The sequence below is a fragment of the Anser cygnoides genome, chromosome 2 (assembly GCF_040182565.1).
Source record: "Anser cygnoides isolate HZ-2024a breed goose chromosome 2, Taihu_goose_T2T_genome, whole genome shotgun sequence".
NCBI lineage: Eukaryota > Metazoa > Chordata > Aves > Anseriformes > Anatidae > Anser > Anser cygnoides.
In genome coordinates this window covers 79,160,941-79,180,948 of record NC_089874.1, presented here as the reverse complement: position 1 = coordinate 79,180,948, position 20,008 = coordinate 79,160,941, and the positions used below count along the sequence as shown (strand labels likewise).

At 36.2% G+C, this 20,008-nt stretch overlaps 1 long non-coding RNA gene across 1 annotated transcript; it reads left to right on the top strand.

Moving 5' to 3' along the window:
- The first annotated feature begins 6,824 nt into the window (after positions 1-6,824).
- Positions 6,825-14,395, top strand: LOC125180115 (uncharacterized). Its single transcript, XR_010829479.1, has 3 exons — positions 6,825-8,525; positions 11,836-11,949; positions 13,432-14,395. It is a non-coding gene; the product is annotated as an uncharacterized lncRNA (long non-coding RNA).
- Positions 14,396-20,008: the final 5,613 nt, after the last annotated feature.

The window sequence follows — 20,008 nt, the reverse complement described above, 5'->3', positions numbered from 1 at the left end:
ATATAACAAAAGCAAGCAAAAAATTAACTGTTCTGATCTTCCCAATGGCAAGAACTCCTTAATGTTTTTCAATGGTAAATTTGGCATTCTACTCTAGTTCAAAATGGGAAAATGGGAACAATATTCTTTGTTCTTTTTGGAATGGAAATTCTCATTCCAAATAATCAAAAATAAGACTTATGAATAATAGCCTAAACTTAGGAGTATTGCCAAATTCATTCTGAATAAAAGTTAGTTTTCTTTATACGTGTATGCGTATCAATATGCAAGCAGTCAACTTCTGTACATATATATTTATTTAAAAAAGAAGACATGCATATGCACACAGAAGCATATGAAGTTTGTTGACTGTATAGATTTATAGAACTCTATGTAGATATATAGCCACCAGGAAACAAGGTGGGTGTTCTACAGTCAAAGGAAAAGAGAAAGTCCCTCTACCACCAAATTTATATTTGCTTTATCTTGGGTGTCAGAAACAGTGCAAACAGCATCAAAATCTTTGCATGGAATAATTTACTCTTTGTGTAAATTATCCACTTGTAGTGTTTTCAGTGCAAGGTAAACTACTTCCAATACAAGAGTTGTACACATAAGGTAAGTCACAGGAATACTTTGGCTTTCTTTGTCAAACCCATGGTTTGTCTTTAGTGACTCTCTTAGCTTTTTTTTTTTTTTTTTTTTTTTTTTTTTTAGCTGGGAACATTTACAGCAGCAAATTGAAAGGGCAAGATCAAACTGATTCAGCATATAAAGCACATAGTGTACTCCATAGTGTACTCCAGTAGAACCCACACATACTTTATCATAGAATCATTAAGGTTGGAAAAGACCTCCAAGCTCATCCGGTCCAACCGACCCCCAACCACCAATGTCATCCACTAAACCTAAGTCCCTAAAGCACCAAGTCCAACCTTTCCTTGAACACCCCCAGGGACGGTGACTCCACCACCTCCCTGGGCAACTCATTACAATATCTGACTACTCTTTCTGAGAAAAAATGTCTCCTAATTTCCACCCAGAACCTCACCTGGCGCAACTTGAGGCCATTCCCTCTAGTCCTACCACTAGTTATCTGCTAGAGGAGGCTGACCCCCCAGCTCCCCACACCTCCCCTCCCTTTCAGGTAGTTGTAGAGAGAATAAGGTCTCCCCTGAGACCCCCTCCCTCTTCTCCAGACTAAACAACCCCAGTTCCCTCAGCCGCTCCTCATAAGACTTGTGTTCTAGGCCCTTCACCAGCTTTGTAGCCCTTCACTGGACATGTTCCAGGGCCTTGATGTCTTTCTTGTAGTGAGGGGCCCAAACACAGTACTCAAGGTGTGGCCTCACCAGAGCTGAGTATGGGGATACGATAACCTTCCTGGTCCTGCTGGCTACACCATTCCTGATACAAGCCAGGATGCCATTGGCCTTCTTGGCCACCTGGGCACACTGCTGGCTCATGTTCAGGCAGGCATCAACAAACACCCTCAGATCATTTTTCTCTGCACAGCTTTTGAGCCACTCTGCCCCAAGCCTGTAGCATAGCATGGGGTTGTTGTGACCAAAGTGCAGGGCCTGGCACTTAGCCGTGTTAAACCTCACCCCATTAGTCTTTGCCCATCGACCCATCCTGTTCAGGTCCCTCTGCAGGGCCTTCCTACCTACCCTGGCAGATTGACATTTCCCCCCAACTTGGTGTCATCTTCAAACTTACTGAGGGTGCACTTAATTCCCTTATCCAAATCATTGATAAAGATATTAAAGAGGATGGGCCCCAGCACCGACCCCTGGGGAACACCACTCCTGACTCGTCACCAGCTGGATTTAACTCCATCCTATTTAATCCTTCCTATTCTTATGTAAACCACTTCCTGCCTATATGTCTATATGTAAGTTTTGGACATCCTATCTCACCATAAATTTTGTATTTGTTTAATGCTTTACGCATCTTGAATTTCAGTTCTGAAAACCACTGGATTTTTCGTGTCCCCAGGACAGAGATATAGACCTTTTAGAGGGAAGGAAGCAAATAATAACCATTTCATGTGTCCTTACCTCAACATCCTTTTCCATCATTTCATAAGCCTCTAATACCTCTCATCCTCCTAACAGGTAACTTATTATTATACTAGACTATCTATCCTTTATCTTTCACATTTAGCCTGTTACTAAGTCCTGCTACTTTTTCCTTTAAGACATCTCCAAAATCTAGTCTTTCCATTTAATTTGTGTCTTCAGAAAGAAGTAGTCATTCAGGAAATAACTGAGGCATAAAAAGGGTACTGACATGTCTATCATGTACTTCTCTTAGTACTTCAACTATTCCCTTCTTCTGGCTGTAATTCACCTTCTTTCACCATTCTTTGACCCCTGCTCTGAAGGCTTTATCTTGCTGTGTCCAATAGTAGTCAGTTATAACTTCAACATTCAAATCCTTTTAAAAGCACTTTGGTGTCATGTTATATTACTTCCTTTCTAGGTTTAGGGAGGACACCTCCTGTTCTTTTAGACGGAACTTCTTGTCTCTACAGGCCTTTAAACAATGAAGACAAAGTAAATACAATTTTTAAAGTTGTATTTTTTTTCTGATATGAGTATTTTTCAGATTTTTTTTTTTTTACTGCTGTTTATTGGTCAATAGAAACATTGACTATTTTAGCAATAAAATTAGTAGTAAAATAATACAAAAATAGATCAGTCTAATGTTCACTACATGTTCAACAGTTTTCACCTCTGATTATCCATTTCATATAATGTATACAGTGCAACCAGCGCCCTTTTACTAATCGTTATAAAAAGCACAAAATGTGTCCAGACAATGGGTCCAATTATACTATTTACTGTGTTCACATAGATTTAGAGTAGCTGTACTGACTTCAAAAGTTTGCATTGATCAAAAAAAGGAATATCTATGTATGAACACCTCTGGAATAAAAAACATTCTGTATCATGTATTTTGCAGAACTGCTGAGAGGACTGTAAAGTCAGAAAAGATATAGGTGATGTTATCCCGCTACTGGATCAGTATCCCTACTCTTAAACTGAAGTGGATTAAAGAGGATAGAGAAATAAGAAGATTCATGAAAGTTTTTTGTGTTTGGAATGTGTGATACACCCTAGAGGTGAGAAGTTAGATAATCATGAATTTTTGATTGGAAAAATATCTTATATTGCTGCTCTTTTTTTAATGCTCAAAAAGTAATTTTTGGTCCAGTATTTGATGCGATGAACTAATGAAGCTGGGACAGAGCTAACTAAGGAGAGTCTTAGATTGAAGTCTTCCCCAAAGGGGAAGAGAAGCCAACATTTGTTATCCAGTTAGATAGATAGATGCATGTAAATATAATGACTACCATTTGCTTCCTTTTCTTCCCTTACAAATTTCTGCATGTTTAAGACAAAGGATTTTTGCAAGACAAAAAAGAACTGCTCCTAAATTGTTTAGGACCTCATGCTATATTTTCTGAAATAGAATAGCAAAGGAACCATGAAGAAAGAGAAATACGGTTACCACTGAACTTTGTCAGAGAACAAAAAAACAGCACTGGATTTTGTTTTGGGTGACTCTGTCGCTCTCATGAGGTATCAGAGTGACAGCAGCAAAGTCTGAAGTTGTTCTTATAGTTCCACATTCTTCATCCTGTTTTATACAAATAATTCAGCCATAACCACAAAAGTTAATTCTAGATCCAAAGAATTTAAGTTTAGTGGCATTTGTTTTTTATTCTCTTGACAGAGTATGCCAAAATAATAACTTTTAGCATTATCTATGAGCATTTTAGAGAAAGTTTAGGAAGTGAGAACCCATTTAAAATTTGGAAATGCTTTGATCACCTTTTCAGACCAACTTAGAAAGACAATTCAGTTTTATTCTTTAAAAAAACATTGAGTTTCAAATTCATTTCTAAACTTCTTTCAATGATAGTAACTATAGATTCTGTACTGGGACTTTCATACTTTGTAAAGGTTAGATTTCCTTTATAAAGTTCAATAGTAATCTAAAACATGAAAGCAAATTTTGTCTTCAAGTGGTGTGGTATCCATGTAAGGCAAAAGTAAGTACAAATAAGATCATCATCATTCTTGCAACACCCAACTTCTCCCTGTGAAATGATCTAAACAGCACATTTTATTGATTTAATTCACAAGATAATACTGCTAACAATGATGCCAAGAGGATAAATAATGTACTTAACATTCTCTGCAGAGGATGGAGGGTAGATTTTTGTGTGTGAAGAAAATGGAATCACACCTAAATTTCCTTAGCCCGACAAATTACCTCTGCTACATTCTATGTCTCTATTTAATTAAACAAATATTCTGGTGGTCCAGGATTGTTTAACCATGATTAAACTCACTTAAAATATATATATATATATTTTTCCCTCATCAACGGTTCTTTTAGAAAGAGCAGCACTTTTCAGGTTCTGCCTTAATTTATTCTTCATTTGTGCCAAAGGAGCCAAGTTGGATTTTAACCTTGAACAAATTAGTAACTGAGAACCATTCAGAAGAAAAAGATTAATCTCAGGGGTAGAAGGTTGATATTAATATTATGTCAGAATTTAACATGATAAAAAGAAAAGCAATTCCATGATGTTTGAGAGCAACATACTTTAAACTCTGAAAAATATTCTACATATTTTGTGAGCTAGATAATCGCAATATAATGGACTTGTGTCAGCTTTTTCTGCCAACAATAAAAATTTCAGTTGCCTTTTTTTTTATATGACTAATTAAGTGCATTTGGAGAACAAGATAAGAGCATTTATGATTTGGCCTTTTGAGCCACACGGTTACTACTCAGTTATCTTGTCTGTTAGTATTCTAAGCAGTTCAGCAGTATGACCTAGGACAGAATATAACATCACAAACATTATAGTTATTGATGTGATCTTCACAGGTTAGTCTGTTTTTTGAATAATAATAAAAAATATGGATTTTTTTTTTTTAGCAGATTAAGATCTTCAAAAAGGAGAACATGATTCAAGGATTGGTTGATATAGGTTGGTATTAAGTTGTCATGAGAAGTGTCAGGTATCCATCCTCTATGTTCTCCTACACAGTGAATGGCACTAGAAAGGCTACAAAATTAATTAATATTTTGTTTTGAATAGGTAAAAATAAAATAAAAAAAATAAAACCACACAACTTTGTGATGGAACTCCTACTGCAAAACCATAAGTTCATACAAACACTAACTGCTGCTACTCCTTTATATATTATATGGAGTAATATAACTTACACATTCAAATCAAAATATGTGTTAGTAGAAGTCAGTGCTTAGAGATACTATCTTTGTTTCCAATACTAAAGAAAACTTATATAATAATATTTATTAATATTTATTTATTATCAGATAATTCACCTGTTATATGGATTTTTCATCCTTTTAGACATAATGCTGTCTATGGCTATATCTTTTCTGCCAATTTCTACAGAACCTAGCAAATCGAATTTGCTAAGTATTTCTTTACAAATCATCTCAGAGAGACACACCATGTACTTGTTTTTCAATTTTCTTCTACACCTGATTTCAAGTGTCATGTAGAGAGAGATAAGTGTGTAAAGAATGAGAGACCTCCACACCTTAGGTTGACATTTACAAGATTGTTCATAATATTTGCTGCTCTGCAAAGGGGAAGACAGGGCTGAATGTCTTTCTGTGATTTATTTATTTATTTATTTATTTATTTCAGGCAACATATTCACCCTGTACTTGAACATTCGAGCAGACCCAGATAATCATAGCAAATATGGCCAAGGAAAGAGTAAAATACTGTTTTGCCACTTCCAATCATTTCTTCTTCTGGTGCTCGAGAAGGTACTAGTTGCCATAAGAGCCTGGAGACTGGGTATAGACAGAAGCTGCTTTCTGAGAATGCTCTGATATAACTATGGGATGAACGGCAACAATTCCAGATAGATGTAAAGATCAGAGCAATCAAACCAAGGAAGCCTACACAGAAAACAAGATTCTACCCTAGTCAGCGAGGGACATTCTTGGGAGGGTGAGAAAAGAAGAACATCCTGAAGGTAAGAAAATCTAGTGTGTATATATATATATGTAAAGCCAAGATACAAAAATGTAAAATATTAATTTATATTTGTATTTATATTTACATTCAGCATTTCTAACAGTGAAAGAAGTATGAAATTAGTGAGGGTTTTTTGCTTTTTTTTTTTTTAGGCAACATTATTGTTTTTGTTCTGCAGTCATTTTATACCTAGAATAATGGCCTATGACAAATAAAAGGTATTATTTAGCCATTGGCATTTGGGTTTTATTCAGAATTCCTAATTAAACAAGACAACCCACACATACAGAACATGTCTCTCGGAAGGTATCCTTGTTTATTCAATAAAAAATACAAGAATGGATAACAAAATAGTTTGCCTACAAATCCTAACATAGGAATGGTTAGGAATAGGTTTGATAATAATCAATAACAAACCAACCTAACTCCTAACCTGAAAAAAACCCACAAGCCACATAGTAGAGAAGATCACAAATAGCAAGCTGGTGAGTTAGAGAAACACATTTATTAGTCTTGGTCCTAGAACAAAGCCAGTACACAGATTTGTAGTAACACAAGATGAACGAAGATGAGAAGCAGATACTTCACTTATTTGTCCACTGATAACTTAAGAGTGCATTATCTGCCATTCGTGCTGCCAGTTTACATAACCTTCTAGGTGACCAGATAAGGACTGGTTAAGCTGCACAGAGATAATAGCAAAAATAAAGACTTCAAATCCATGTAAGTCTATTGTTATTTTTTTCTTTGTTCCGTCCACATTTTCCTGTATGTTTCCAGAGACTGTTCTTTAAAATTCACTTTCAGAAATCTGAAGCCAAGCCATCAGCTTAATGGAAAGCACTGAGACTAATGGATGAATGAAGCCTGTGCTATCTCTGGATTTTTCTGGTTATTTCTGTTTGTTTTGTTTGTTTGTTTGTTTTTGATTTACAGGAGAGTGAGTTCTCGCTTAGTTTCAGTGGTTTCATCTGGGTTGGAGAAAAAATGTATACCAAGATTTGATGGACTACAGCAATAGCAGGGAGATCATGTGGAGAAAGAGTTTAAAATTGGGAAAGAAGAAAGACTGAGATAGAGACTTATTTCTCTGCAAGAAATATATTCAATATTCAATATTAGTGAAATTCTTATTTTAGGAAAAAACTATCTTGAAATATTGGAACCATTACATATACCAAGCAGTTTGCCATTCAGAATATTAAAAAAAAAAATTGTAAAGAGTTACATTTGAAAAATAAAATGAAAAGAAAACATAACCATTCAGTTGAAGATTGATGCTATAATATTATGTCTTGTATTATATCAATAGCTTTTATCATTGAATGGCTATATCATTCTGTAGCAAAAAAAAAGTAAATTGTAAGCAACACTGATCTTTTGCATACATTCAATTTGTTGTATTTCTATAAATCTCAGCAATTTTGTTATTGAGGAGCACATTTTTTTCTGCAGCATCCGGAAAGCATTTTGAAGAAGCAGGACATATACCCTCTAAGAAAATATAAATCTGCTGGGACTTTCATGTAATTGCAGCTTCATCATTGTTTTCCCTTACAGTAAAAATTCCAAACTGTGATAGCATAAAGATGTTATTTGTTGTCCTCTTCCAGTAGCAGACTGATACCTGAAATTATAACTGGCTACCTCCAGGAATATCCAACTCAAAAAAAAAAAAAATCATCTGTAGACCAATAACAGTGACTCAAGCCATAACAAATCCTGACAATTTATGCTATATTGTTTTGCTGTACTGAAGCATAACCAGCTAACTTAGGGTACAGAGAGATGGAGAGAAAGAAAATGAAAGTGAAACATGGCATACCATCCATATCAGGCACACATACTGATAAAGTAATGGATATTGATGGACTCTTGCTGTTGTACATTTTGGGACTTTCGGACTCCAAAAGATTGTATTTATTTGTGAAGCAAAGGCAGGACAATAAAAGGTTCCTGTTTCACAGGTAACCCTGAATAAGAACAGGATAGCTGCTAGCAGCATGGCTGTATGTTCTTTGCAAGAATTTTGGGTGAGGCCAATTATGATGGGAGTAAATAGCAGGTGGTACCATTCTAAATTCTAATTGCTACTTGTAAAGTAGGTTATGTAAACTTCCTGGAAAGTATTTTGATCAGAATTACTGTAATTATTGCTCTGATTCTTTATCTCATTATAAAGAAGTCCTCAGAGACAGATTTGGCCGTATGCCTTTGGATTCTACTTCTTTTAAACACGGCCACAAATGCATCTTTCTTGCTCAATTGGCATTTATTGAGGTTTTGTTTCAAATTGTTGAGATGGTATTCCATTATTTCAACCTAAGTAATGGTTATTTTATTTGTTTCTTTGAAGAAAAGAAGCTTTTAGAGTAGCAATGTGGCCAGTGATGCTTGTGAAGATGAAAATACATATAAATCTTTTAATGGGAAATGAGAATAAAAGTAAATTCCAAAATTGATTTTACTGGCAATGGAGTGGAGGAACCAAAGGAAAATGGATGTAAGTATCATGTTAGCAATGATCTGTTAGAATACGTGATTAAAGAAGTCTCTGGATAGAGATATAAACTATCTCTAGTTTTATAACTATATTGATAAGAATGCGAAGAAAATATTAGAACAATATTATGCACTTTCATCTCTTGCAGGATTGTCTATGTGCCTTTCATTTTCTTTGTATTTCTCAGTTGCTTTGATTGTGCTGAAGGTGAAGCATCCTACCTGAGCACATGGTGTCATATTTTTCAGTTTTTTGTCCCTTACAACATGATACCTGTTCTGTTTCCCTTAGCTCTTTTTCTTGTTTTTGTTGTTGCTATTGTTATGGTTGTTGACTGTTCTTTTGTATTTAGTGATTTAGACACAAATATTCATCAGTGTCATGAGAGCAGTTGTCCTTGAAGTGAAGCTAACAAAAAGACTAATCTTCCTGCCCCTAAGTTGCCTTGCAGTACATAAACATATCTGTCAGGTATTGACTCCTGGATGCCAGGCAATGTCTTGAAATGTCTCAACTTGATTTGAATGAAGATTCTTTCATTGGCCTTCCATATTTCCTTGGGGCTTTTTTTCTTGCCTACTAATCACTAATTTTAATGGCAGCCTAGTTATTCTATCACTGTCATTGCATTTTATTTTTTTTTTAACTAGGCATATTTTCTTCCTAGATGAACAATAAGTATCTCAACTATACTATCTAGCTATTTTTTCATTTAAGATTTCATTTAAGCTAAAATTTCTCCAGTTACAGGTAACCATTTCCAACATGATATATTCGGTTATGATTATGTTAATCTATTGTATTTTGCTAATTTTCAAGTGTTCCTTGTACAAAAGCTTTTCTTAATTTCAAACACAAATAATAGAAACAACAAACTGGGATCTAGAAGAAAAAGCATATAGGAACCCTGGTGGGTTGACCTTGGCTAGGGGCCAGACACCCACGCAGCCAGTCTCACTCCCCTTCTTCACCAGGATAGGGGAAGAAAATACTATGAAAAAGTATGTGTCAAAGACATACCAGTGAACATCACAGCCAAAACAGGCTCAGCTTTGGGAAGATTAACTTAATCTGTTGTCAGTTAAAAATAGAACAGTGGATGGTGGGAAACAGGTAGAAAATAAGACACCTTCCCATGTTCCCCCCCCATTTTCTCAGGCTCAACTTCACATTCCCTCAACTCCTCTACCTCTTATCCTCCTGAATGGCACAGAGGGATGGGGAATAGGGGTTGGATCCTTCCAACAGGCAACAGCTTCCTTCATGGCACATTCTCCTGCTTGTGGTCTTCCAAGGGCTGTAGTATTGACATCTGTGCTCATGTAGTTTTTCCATGGGCTGCAGGGAAGTAGATACTCCACAGTAAAAAGGCTGAAAATTAAAAAGGCAGACAACATGATTCTGCTATCCTATAAAACCATATATCTCCATAACCTTAATCAAATCTATGACTACTTATGGTGGTATATGACAAGGCTTGAGGTCTTTTAAATTTTGGATTGACAAAGCTGATTCTCAAATGCATACAGGATTATTAATCTAGTTTAAAGTTTCTGCAATAGAGTGAAGTATTAGTCCTGTAATCTGTTGCAAACTTAAGAAGAATTGAATGAAAACAGAGTATCTGAAAGTATATATAGCATATAATATATTATTATAATCATATAGCAGTAATCCCAATGGAAAATTGAGAAAAGTAAATTCAAGCACAGTCTCATCACAGAAACAATGAGGATGCTTCAGAGAATAGCATAGGCAGTGTGCCTATTTGACAGGACCTGCTTATTTCCTGTTAAACACAAGTAGGTATGTGGGAATAAAAATGTTGTTTTTGCAGAGTTAAATTGTTTAAAGGTAAGGAATGGGGTATTGAGATATGCTTGCAGTGATAAGAAAACTTAGCAGGTGACCTTGTAAAATGCAGACAACCAGACTCCTTAGGACAATTAGGTGAAAATCACGGTGTTAAGTCAAGTCAGATTAGTGAAGAAACATTACCATTTCAAACAGTAAAAAAAAAAGTCAAAAGAAATTTGAAATTTAACAGGCCAGCAACTGAAGGCCATGCATTGTCTGTGAAGCATCAGATAGATTGTGAACCTGGATTACCCACTCAGTGGGGAAACAGGGGAGGGTCCTGTCATCAAAAAGTATATAAACTGTGTTTTGGAACCAGTAGGAGCGCTCCTGCTTGTGGGACGCCCGCCATTGCAATTGTGAATAAATTACTACTTCACTGAGATCCTCGCCTGAGCCTAAGTTATTGGCTACGGAGTGTTTCTCACAGGTATTATATGGTTTACAACAACCTAGAAATCTGACTTCAGGTGACACATATATATCTGCCTTAAACTTCAATAAAACTATTACGGGTATGATGAAAATACAGGAATCCAGATCCTGACATGCACTGTTGCCTAATAATTGCCAGAGCAGAACTGACTGTCCTTGCAGACTCCCCAAATGCCTGTGAGGAGTTTTTAATGATACATCTAAATGCTCTCTTTGCCTTTGTGTGAGGAGAAGGAAACAAACAAAACACACAAGCGCAAGGCTTCAGGCTTGCGTTACACTTCCACAGCCCCTAAAGCCTTCTGCTGGATCCTTTTGCCAAGAAGCAGACACTATAGGCCATCCCAAGTGTTGCTAAACATCAGGCAACATGCAAGAACAGGAAAGGGAGATCAGCACCAAAACAACACCATTTTATGCATTGTTTCTTTACCAGATTATTCTTGTAATTTCCTACGCTTAGGGGAAAAAAGAAGAAGAGAAAAGTTTTTATTTTATTCCAGGAGAAATACATTAAGTAAGATAAGCCCAATAACTTACGAAACTATACTACGTTTCCATATTGATCCTCACATGAGAGATATTATCAGCTGTAATTTTGGTATTAATGAGCAAACAAAACCTCTTCTGCATGCATATTTGTATTTAGTATTTCTTCCCACATGGAATTAATTTCTAGATTAAAATGTACAACTTAACATGCCTATCTTTATATAGCATAGAAATAATAAGGAGAAAGCATCTGAATTTTATGTAGTCATGTTGTTTGAGAAATACCTTTTGTGCAATTTCTTCTTCTAAACCATTTTTATCGCTCCGTCTCCAAGAGTTGAGGAATGACAGAAAGGAAATATTAAAATTATTTCACATTTGTATAAGATATGTCTATTCTATTTTTCTTACCAAACCTCTTTTTCAAAAGAAGAAGACAGAACTCCTCCTGGAAAAAAAAAAAAAAAAAAAAAAGCTGGGTCACTGCAAACGCATCTCAATCATTCATGTATCTTCTTTGTTGTAGTTAGTCAGGGTAAAGGAAAGAAGGAGGGAACAAGCCTATCAACTAACAGAAGCCAACAGCCAATTTAAAAGCTTGCAGCATTAAGGGACCAAAATTAATGACCGCCTTTCCCAGGTAATTATTGTTCCATTGTATATTTCACTGCCTTTATAATCTACAACTCCCTCCCTTTAAATGGAGGCTACTGAAATCAGTAATATGGTAGATCCGTAACTTAGTTCTCAGTCAGTAAGTCACAGTGCCTTCAAGAAAGGAACTCCTTCATTTAAGTAGTCATCTATGTTCTCTGTGAAATGCAGTTACTCATAAATATGTAACTGACTGGTGTATTGTGTTGTGTATCTTTCTGTGAACACCTGGTCCACTGTGATAACCACTTATTTCTGTTGCCACCTGTGATAATTATAACTCTGTAGCTTTAGTGGAAGAGATTTATGCTACAAAACTGAAAGTCCACTGTTTAGATGCAGACAGTGATGACTGAGGAGGCATAAATATACTTTCACAAAACAAAGACAAAAACAAAAGCCAGGATATGTGAATTTTAATCTGGAGCAGTGCATGTGAGTACTCAGCTGTTAAAATAAGCAATCGAGATTTAAAAAATATAAAATCACAAAAATCGGAAACAGGTTTCTATTTATTAAGTTAACTCTGTCCCATTCTATTATGATGATGGGTTTTTCTTAAAAAAAAAAAATCCAATCTTTCTAAAACCTTAGTTTTACTCTAGATTATATCGATTTACATTATATCCATAAAACAACATCAAAAACAAACAAAAAAACCACCCACATTTTCTTTCTTAAGAAAGAGAAATAGTGCTAAATCTTTGCATTCATTTGGAAGGAACCTATGGGTTCTTAATTATTCTGTAAAGCAAACAACCAGGTGCCCTTACAGCCTATCCATTTTGCTCTGTGCATGTGTAAGCCTCTCTGACAAATAAACAAATATACCCAGCTAGTTCTTTTTGTACTTAGCATACTAATAAGCAATGAATTAAGATATCTTGGTTAAATCAAATTGCAAATGATCAGTGGCACCACATTTGTTTCATATTCAGTGTTCAATACAATTAATGCATTCTTCAGTTGTTTGCAATACTTCCACAATTTTGCATATCTGATAACAATAGTTATATTGGGTTTGCTTTTTAACCATTGCACTTGCTTAATTATTTTTAGCTAGATAAAATTATATCCCTGCTACTATAACACTATAAAGTGACTGTTACTAGATAGTTAAGAGGTGACAGCTTACCATATAGGTGGGGGATAATTTGGAGGAGTTTGATCAGTATGCATAAATATAGCTATTTTTCCTTTTGTGGGGATTAGTAAAACGCTTCAAAACTGCAGTAAAGTGCATTTAAGAATACCAAATTCACCAAAACATTGACAATACTAGTTAAGTCACACTCCATTCTGTGCACGGTGCTAGACAGAATAGACACAAGCTGCTATGATGAATTGTTTGATACATTTTAAATTAATCTCATACTTCTTTTTTTTTTTTTAAACATTATCTCCTTTCTTTGTGGTACTCTAAGCAATTGCTTTGTTTATCATTCCTGCTTATTTTGGTATTTCTCAGGATTTGGAACCAAAGGAGCAGACAAAAAGAAAACCCCAAATATCTTCAAACTCATATTTCAATAACCAGCAGACATTGTTCAGGTACAAATTAAATCAATAAATGGTTGTAAATTTTCTAAAGAATTAAACTAGAAACTTGCCAAGGCTCTTTTTAAAGATTGGTAAAGGCTGTTCCCTGAGAGGCTGGCAGAGAAATACCCAGCTTAGCCTTTATTCCTCACTGTCAAGTTTTTGAAGGATGAAATTTGTAATCAACATAAAATATAGACATCTCTGAACTGTCCCTTACTATATGTTCTTTACTTGGAAAATTGCAGGGAGCAAGAAAAAAAAATGTAATACTGAAGTTGGAACCTTAAGAATGAAAATAGCAGAAAATATCTTAGAAAAAACTACTCTCAAAAGTTATTGTGTACTGAAAGACTCCATAGTGGATGTTAGCCCTCATTCATTTCCAGAAGAAGGAAAGAGTGAATGAGGTTTTACAGGAAGAAGTGCATATCTTCCATGAGACCCATCCTTGTTTGTAAGAAATCTATGTAAAAATTTTAAGGTACTACATGATCAGAAAAAAATAGCCATATCATTTCCAGTAGGACTATATTTGTGACGTTCAGTATGGCACTTTGTTTGCACTTGTTTGTGTGGAGAAACAGGAGGTCATATGTTCAGCAGTATTCAAGAAGCCCAGAGAAGCACAGGTTCATGCTGTCCCCAGGTACAGGAGGGCTGTGTGCTGAGCATGCACAATGCATGGATGCACTGAGGCTGCTGGGTTCTGAGCACATCTCCCATGCTCCTGTGGGTTTCGCTCCCAGGGCACAGGACCAACTTGGAAACTTTTTTTTTTTTTTTTTCCAACAGATAGTAACATGGATAATTTGTAATATCTCTCCATGACTCATTTATCTAGAAGTATAACTTAAAAAGGATAGATAAGACTATGACACATTCATACAAGAAGTAAATATAATTGGCCATAACAGCTGTAACATTTGGTTCCTGCTTGGCAAAGCACAGACAGTGCTGTCATCAGAAAACTGGCCACAGATGGACAGCTTTTTTGTGAAAGAAAACATAGTGGTGGGTGGACAAAACAGCAGTTGTTGGATAAGGAACTCTTTTCAGTGACAGAGAGACTGGTTCAAATCTCTCCTCTAAATAATACTGTGGTTTGATTTTTAACTGTCTCCTGTGCTCCAAATGACTGTCCCAACCATTGCTTAGACCTAGAGGGCCTTCTTTTCTTTTTTTATTGAAACACGTGTTTTGTTTCTACATTTTCTATGACTTAAAATTGACCTGAAAATGGAATTGATTTAATGAAAAGGAAATTAAGTATTTCTTCAAACAAAAATTCAAACCAAGTACTTTACTTCAGTGAAAACTCTGGGAAAATGTTCGATTTTGAGTTGATGAAAACTAGTAATTTATTTATTGTTCAATTTCCTAGTCTCACTATGGAATTGAGAACACATGTGCCTTCTTTACCCTCCCTAATTTTCTGAGAAGTCTTAAACAAGTTGATCAACATTAAACAATAGTTCCTCAAGATGACAGCACACCAGCCACACATTCCCGTGGTGTTTTTGTTTTTTTTTTTTCCTTTTATTGCAAACAAAGCAAAGAAAAAATTGAGCCGAGTATTGCTCTGATTCAGTAACTGTAACTGAATCTAGGAACCACTGACTGAAGCAAAAATCTGAAAGTAAGAAAGAAAAAGCAGCAGCCATTGTCAATAGCATGCCTTGTATATTGAAAAATTCTTCTGTACTTTTTAAGCACATCCTCTTTTGAAGAGTGTAGGAGTTGTTGCTCTTGGACTTAGTACATATCTGTAGTTCACAAATCATAGAGCATATGGACATAGTCTATACATCTGGAACCATAGTTCTCATTTTCCCTTTTCCCTTTCCCTTCTCAACCAGTGTATGTTCATTCACAGCCAGAAGTTTCACATTTTTGTTTTACTTCTCTTTTTATTTCTCCTTTTTTCTTTTAAATTGCACAGTGAAAAACAATATAGCAACACAAATATAAATGCTAATTACAATAGTGGTCTTCAAAAAGGATGAACTATTTTTATCAGAGATTCTTGGCAGCAAGAAGAGATGAAGGAAAAGAAACAGTGGAGATAACAAGAGGTTAACGATCAGAATAATGCCAATCTCCGAAATTAATTCATTATTATTTGTTAGTATTATCTTTTTTAGAAGATACGCCTGCTTCTAAGGGCTACTATCACCATTTTTTTGTGAGGGTTGATCTAAGATAATGAGTTTTTTTCCATTGCACGTGCTTTGTTGGTATATTGCAGATGACATCTAAAAGTGTCTTGGCCAAGAAAGCATTCATTTCTTACGTCTTAATCTAAATCTCACAGAGGAATAGCAGATTGTTTGTGATAGATAATCATCTTGACGTGAAGTTCTGTTAGTGGCATAAAACCTAATAGAAGAGCTGTGTCATGTAGGAGTTGTTCATAGAGCTTCTAGTTTTATCCCTTGCAGAAGTAAAGTTGGTTCCATAATTTCATCTGAATTTCATGCAATATAGTCATGCACTATACAAAATACGGTGAAATATATATTTCTCATGAAATATATATCCACTGCCTACAGATAGTAGGTTCATGAGATAAGACTGATAAGAGGTACAATTTTTCGCATTTTGCTTTTTTTCTTAGAGTGGTTATAATACACAGATTAAGACAAAAGGAACGCTGACAATGCCAATCAGAAGCAACATTAATAGCAGCAGCACCCTTGTACACTAATTTATCAAAGATTTATGCTGCAACACTTTCTCCTGCAAGATTAACAGCTGTTGGTTTACTTTAATTACAGAATAACTGATCTGAAAGTCCCCATTTATGCATCTTCATTTAACCCTTCTTAACTAGTATAGCATTTTTTTTTTGTATCACAACAGGCATTATTTTTTGATAAGACAAAGTTTTCTTCCTGTATCTATAACTTCAACCAGCATCATAACATTCATGCAGTAGTTTTGGAGTTATAAAATTCATTATTATAGATGTGTTACATGAAGGAGACAAAAACAAAACAAACAGCACAAGCACAGCCCTGGTTGATATAAAAAGTTTTGATAATTCAGGTAACCGTTTCTAGGCAAGATCCATGAAAGAGCAGAGGAACCTAAGTATCACCAAGCTGTCTTTGTAGACTCTTCTGTTAAAGCAACAGAGCAACCTCCTACTCCCTAGTGGAAAAGCTATCAAAAAGTTCCTAGGAATCCCTCTGTTTCAAGCCATGACCAGAACTGTCTATGTGTATTGCCATACACAAGCTGGGCATTCTTACTTAAAAAAAATCTTAATTAAGAATTAAGCAGCCAGAGTATTTTTCAAAGAATTGATAATCACATGTAAAACTTTTTTTTTTTTTTTTTCCCTATAGAGCAGGAGGCAGCAGTGACAATTGCAGTGTTTTATAATTTTGTTACCATGCACTCAGAGGGCTCACCCAGCTTGTGCACTTGGTGAGTGAACTGAACTGTGATGCTTGATCCATCTGACGGGTATACCTCATTCTCCCCACGGGTCAAGCAATAATTGAACAGGCCCATGGTACCCTAAAAGCTATGCTTCTAAAACAACAAAAAAAGGGAATAGGGGTGTGACCCCCAGGAAAAGATAGCTAAAGTATGCTATGTTCTTAAATTTTTAAAGCGATGGACGGAGGAAGGTCCTTGCATCTGTTCATGCAGGACAAAAGGCAACAGACAGATCTGGGAGACAGACAGATCTGGGAGAAACTGTTAAAGAAAGGGCACAAGTCACGGTAAAAAATTTAAGCGCCAATCACTGGGAAGGGCCCTACACTCTAATAACTTGGGGCCGAGGTTGTGCTTGTGTTTTAACAGGAGCCGGTCCTAGATAGGTGTCAGCACCATGGGTCCGTCCGGCAGTCTCATCATCTGCCTTAACGTGATCCCAGCACTCTCCTCCGCGGTTTGAACTCCAGCTCAAACAAAAAACAACGTATGGGAGGGTCCCGCTGGCATATGCAGGACCCACAAACAAGGACTCCAGGAGTTGGAGGGGCAGCCAGAGCCCCCCCCCCCCCCCCCCCCCCCCCCCCCCCGACTGGGCACAGCTCAGTGCCTGCCTCTCCTAGGGATGTGTTTACAAAGTTTGATAAAGATCGAATTAGTATGCCTGGTAGTTTTTCTCTGTGTTTTAGTTTGTGTTAATCGTGCTTTCTTAATTTGTGTTAATCGCACTTTTTTATGTTAATAAAGAAGGGAGAGATGTGGGAGGGTGGCCATGGGGTTTGACAAGCCCCATGATTCGTGACAACATCAGGCTCTTAACGATGATGCCATCAGGAATGTAAAGAGTTTAGAGGGAACAAAGAAGGGTGATTCAGGAGATGCCATCCCATCTCGGGTTGCTTGTTCTCCAGCCGTTAAGACATGGAAGTTGCTGGGTGTTTGCTGTTGCCGGGCAAAGTTGTTGACCAATGAAGAGTTAGTGGAAAAGGACTGCTGTGGGGCAAATAGTATAAGAAGGGAGCCTGTCCTCAATATGGGGATGCAACATGGATAATGAAATTGTGCCCTCAATATGAGAGATGAAGTTAGGCCCTCAGTAAGAGAGAAGGAAGTTATGTCATCAATAAAGAAGGAACAGTTACTGATCCTAAAAAAACCCTAGTGTCCATGTGGTTGTTTCGCAACAGTAGGTCTCTAAGTTTACTCCCTTGGAGTATGGTACTATGGAATAGATCGGTATTTTCTTAGAAGCAGTTTGTATGTGTTTCTTTTGCAAAGACAGCTTTCTACTAGAAATGGGTCAGATGAAACCCTCTACAAGGAGGGGGGGGGGGGGGGGGGGGGGGGGGGAAAAAAAAGCGATCCCTCCCTTGGGACACAGACTTGAAAGATAGTCTGGAAGAGGAAGAAATAGAAAAGATTGTCATAGTGTGACACTGAGCAGCAGGGAATAGGTTAGGTTTTAGAAGGAGCATTTTTGACCCAGTGAGTGAATCTACTTGTTTACATTCTGCTAAAAACTGGCTTTTGATTAAACACTACTTTGCACGCAAGCCTAAGCAAATCCAAGTCCATACTGTGGACGACACAGGCTGCTATCAGACAGCTCCTCACCTACAGTACTGCTATTTTCACTTCCACTCTTATTTTCATGTGTTGTTTAGAACAACGCCAACAAATGAGGTCTTGACACCTCATTTCAGGTTGTGGATTTCTCAAAGCTGAAAAGAAAAGAGGAGGAAAAATACACCACTAGTACACACTAGAGAGGAAGAATCACCTTGCAACTACTGTGGTTTGACTTAAATGATGCTTGACACAGAGAATAAGCAGTTATTGACAGGGAAGCCAAGTTTTATGGTAAAAAGGTGAAAAAGATGACTGGCACAAATGGAACAGCTACTAATGTTCACCTGAGTGCTTTGATTAATGGATGTGATTTGACACTTGTTTCTGCTACATAGCTTCAGATACCACAAAAAAAAATCCTGTTGGCTTTGAGGGCATTTTGTGAATTAAGTATTGCTCAACATGAGCCTGTAAAATAAATGCCAAACTTCCTGAATACCATTAATATTTAATAAAATGTATGCCATATTCTGATTGTTATTCAGATATATCATGAGCAATAATCCTTTTACTCTTACTATAGCTATATAAAATCAACTGAAAGCTACAGCACCTGGCATCAATCAGTTCGTTTTAAAATAGGGGGAGGGAACAGTATTCTGAAAAGAACTTATTCTTTTCTTACTAGTAAATTTAAGCTTTGTGTTGCCACTGTTGCAGTACCATCAGTTCTGAGCTAGCTGTAGTTCTATATTATTCATGCAGAGATTTTATTTTGCAACGTCCCTAAGCATGCAAACTGAACTGTAATTACATACACAGAGATACACCACGATTCTTTTTTTTTTTTTTTTTTTTTTTTTTTGTTGGCCAGTCTAGAATTTCAGGTCAAAATCACAAATCTGTAACATTTAGCAGTTCATTGTCAAACAGATACAGCTCCAATTGCAGTGTCATTACAAAAAAAAAAAAAAAAAAAAAAGGCAAGCCCCCCATGTCCCAGATAGTTAATTTTAAGATTGAGCTCATTGACTCATAAAAGGGTTGGAATAATGTTGTTGCCTGTGATAGCACAATACTGAATTTGATGACCCTGGAGGTCTCTTACAGTCCTGTGTTCTGACAGAATGAAAAAAGCTGACAAGGAATAAAAATCGTATACATCAGGGAGATCTAGCTTCTAAATGTTATATGGGTTTCAGACAAAAAATTATATTGTATACTTAATGGAAATTACTGAAAATCCTCTTTGGGATTTTTCTATAAATAACAGAATAGAGAAAGGGAGCTTTATTTATCTAAGTTTTAGTGTTTCAGGCTCAAAATTCAGAGACAAAAAGGAAGACAGAGAAGTGGGAGTGGGGAGAGTAATGAGAGAAAGAAAAAAATTTAAAATAACTCCTTTGATTGCACAAGTTCAATGACTTTTTACAAAAATATTTTTGATTATTATTTAGTTAAGTCAGCACTGTTAGTGTTGGGGAGAATCG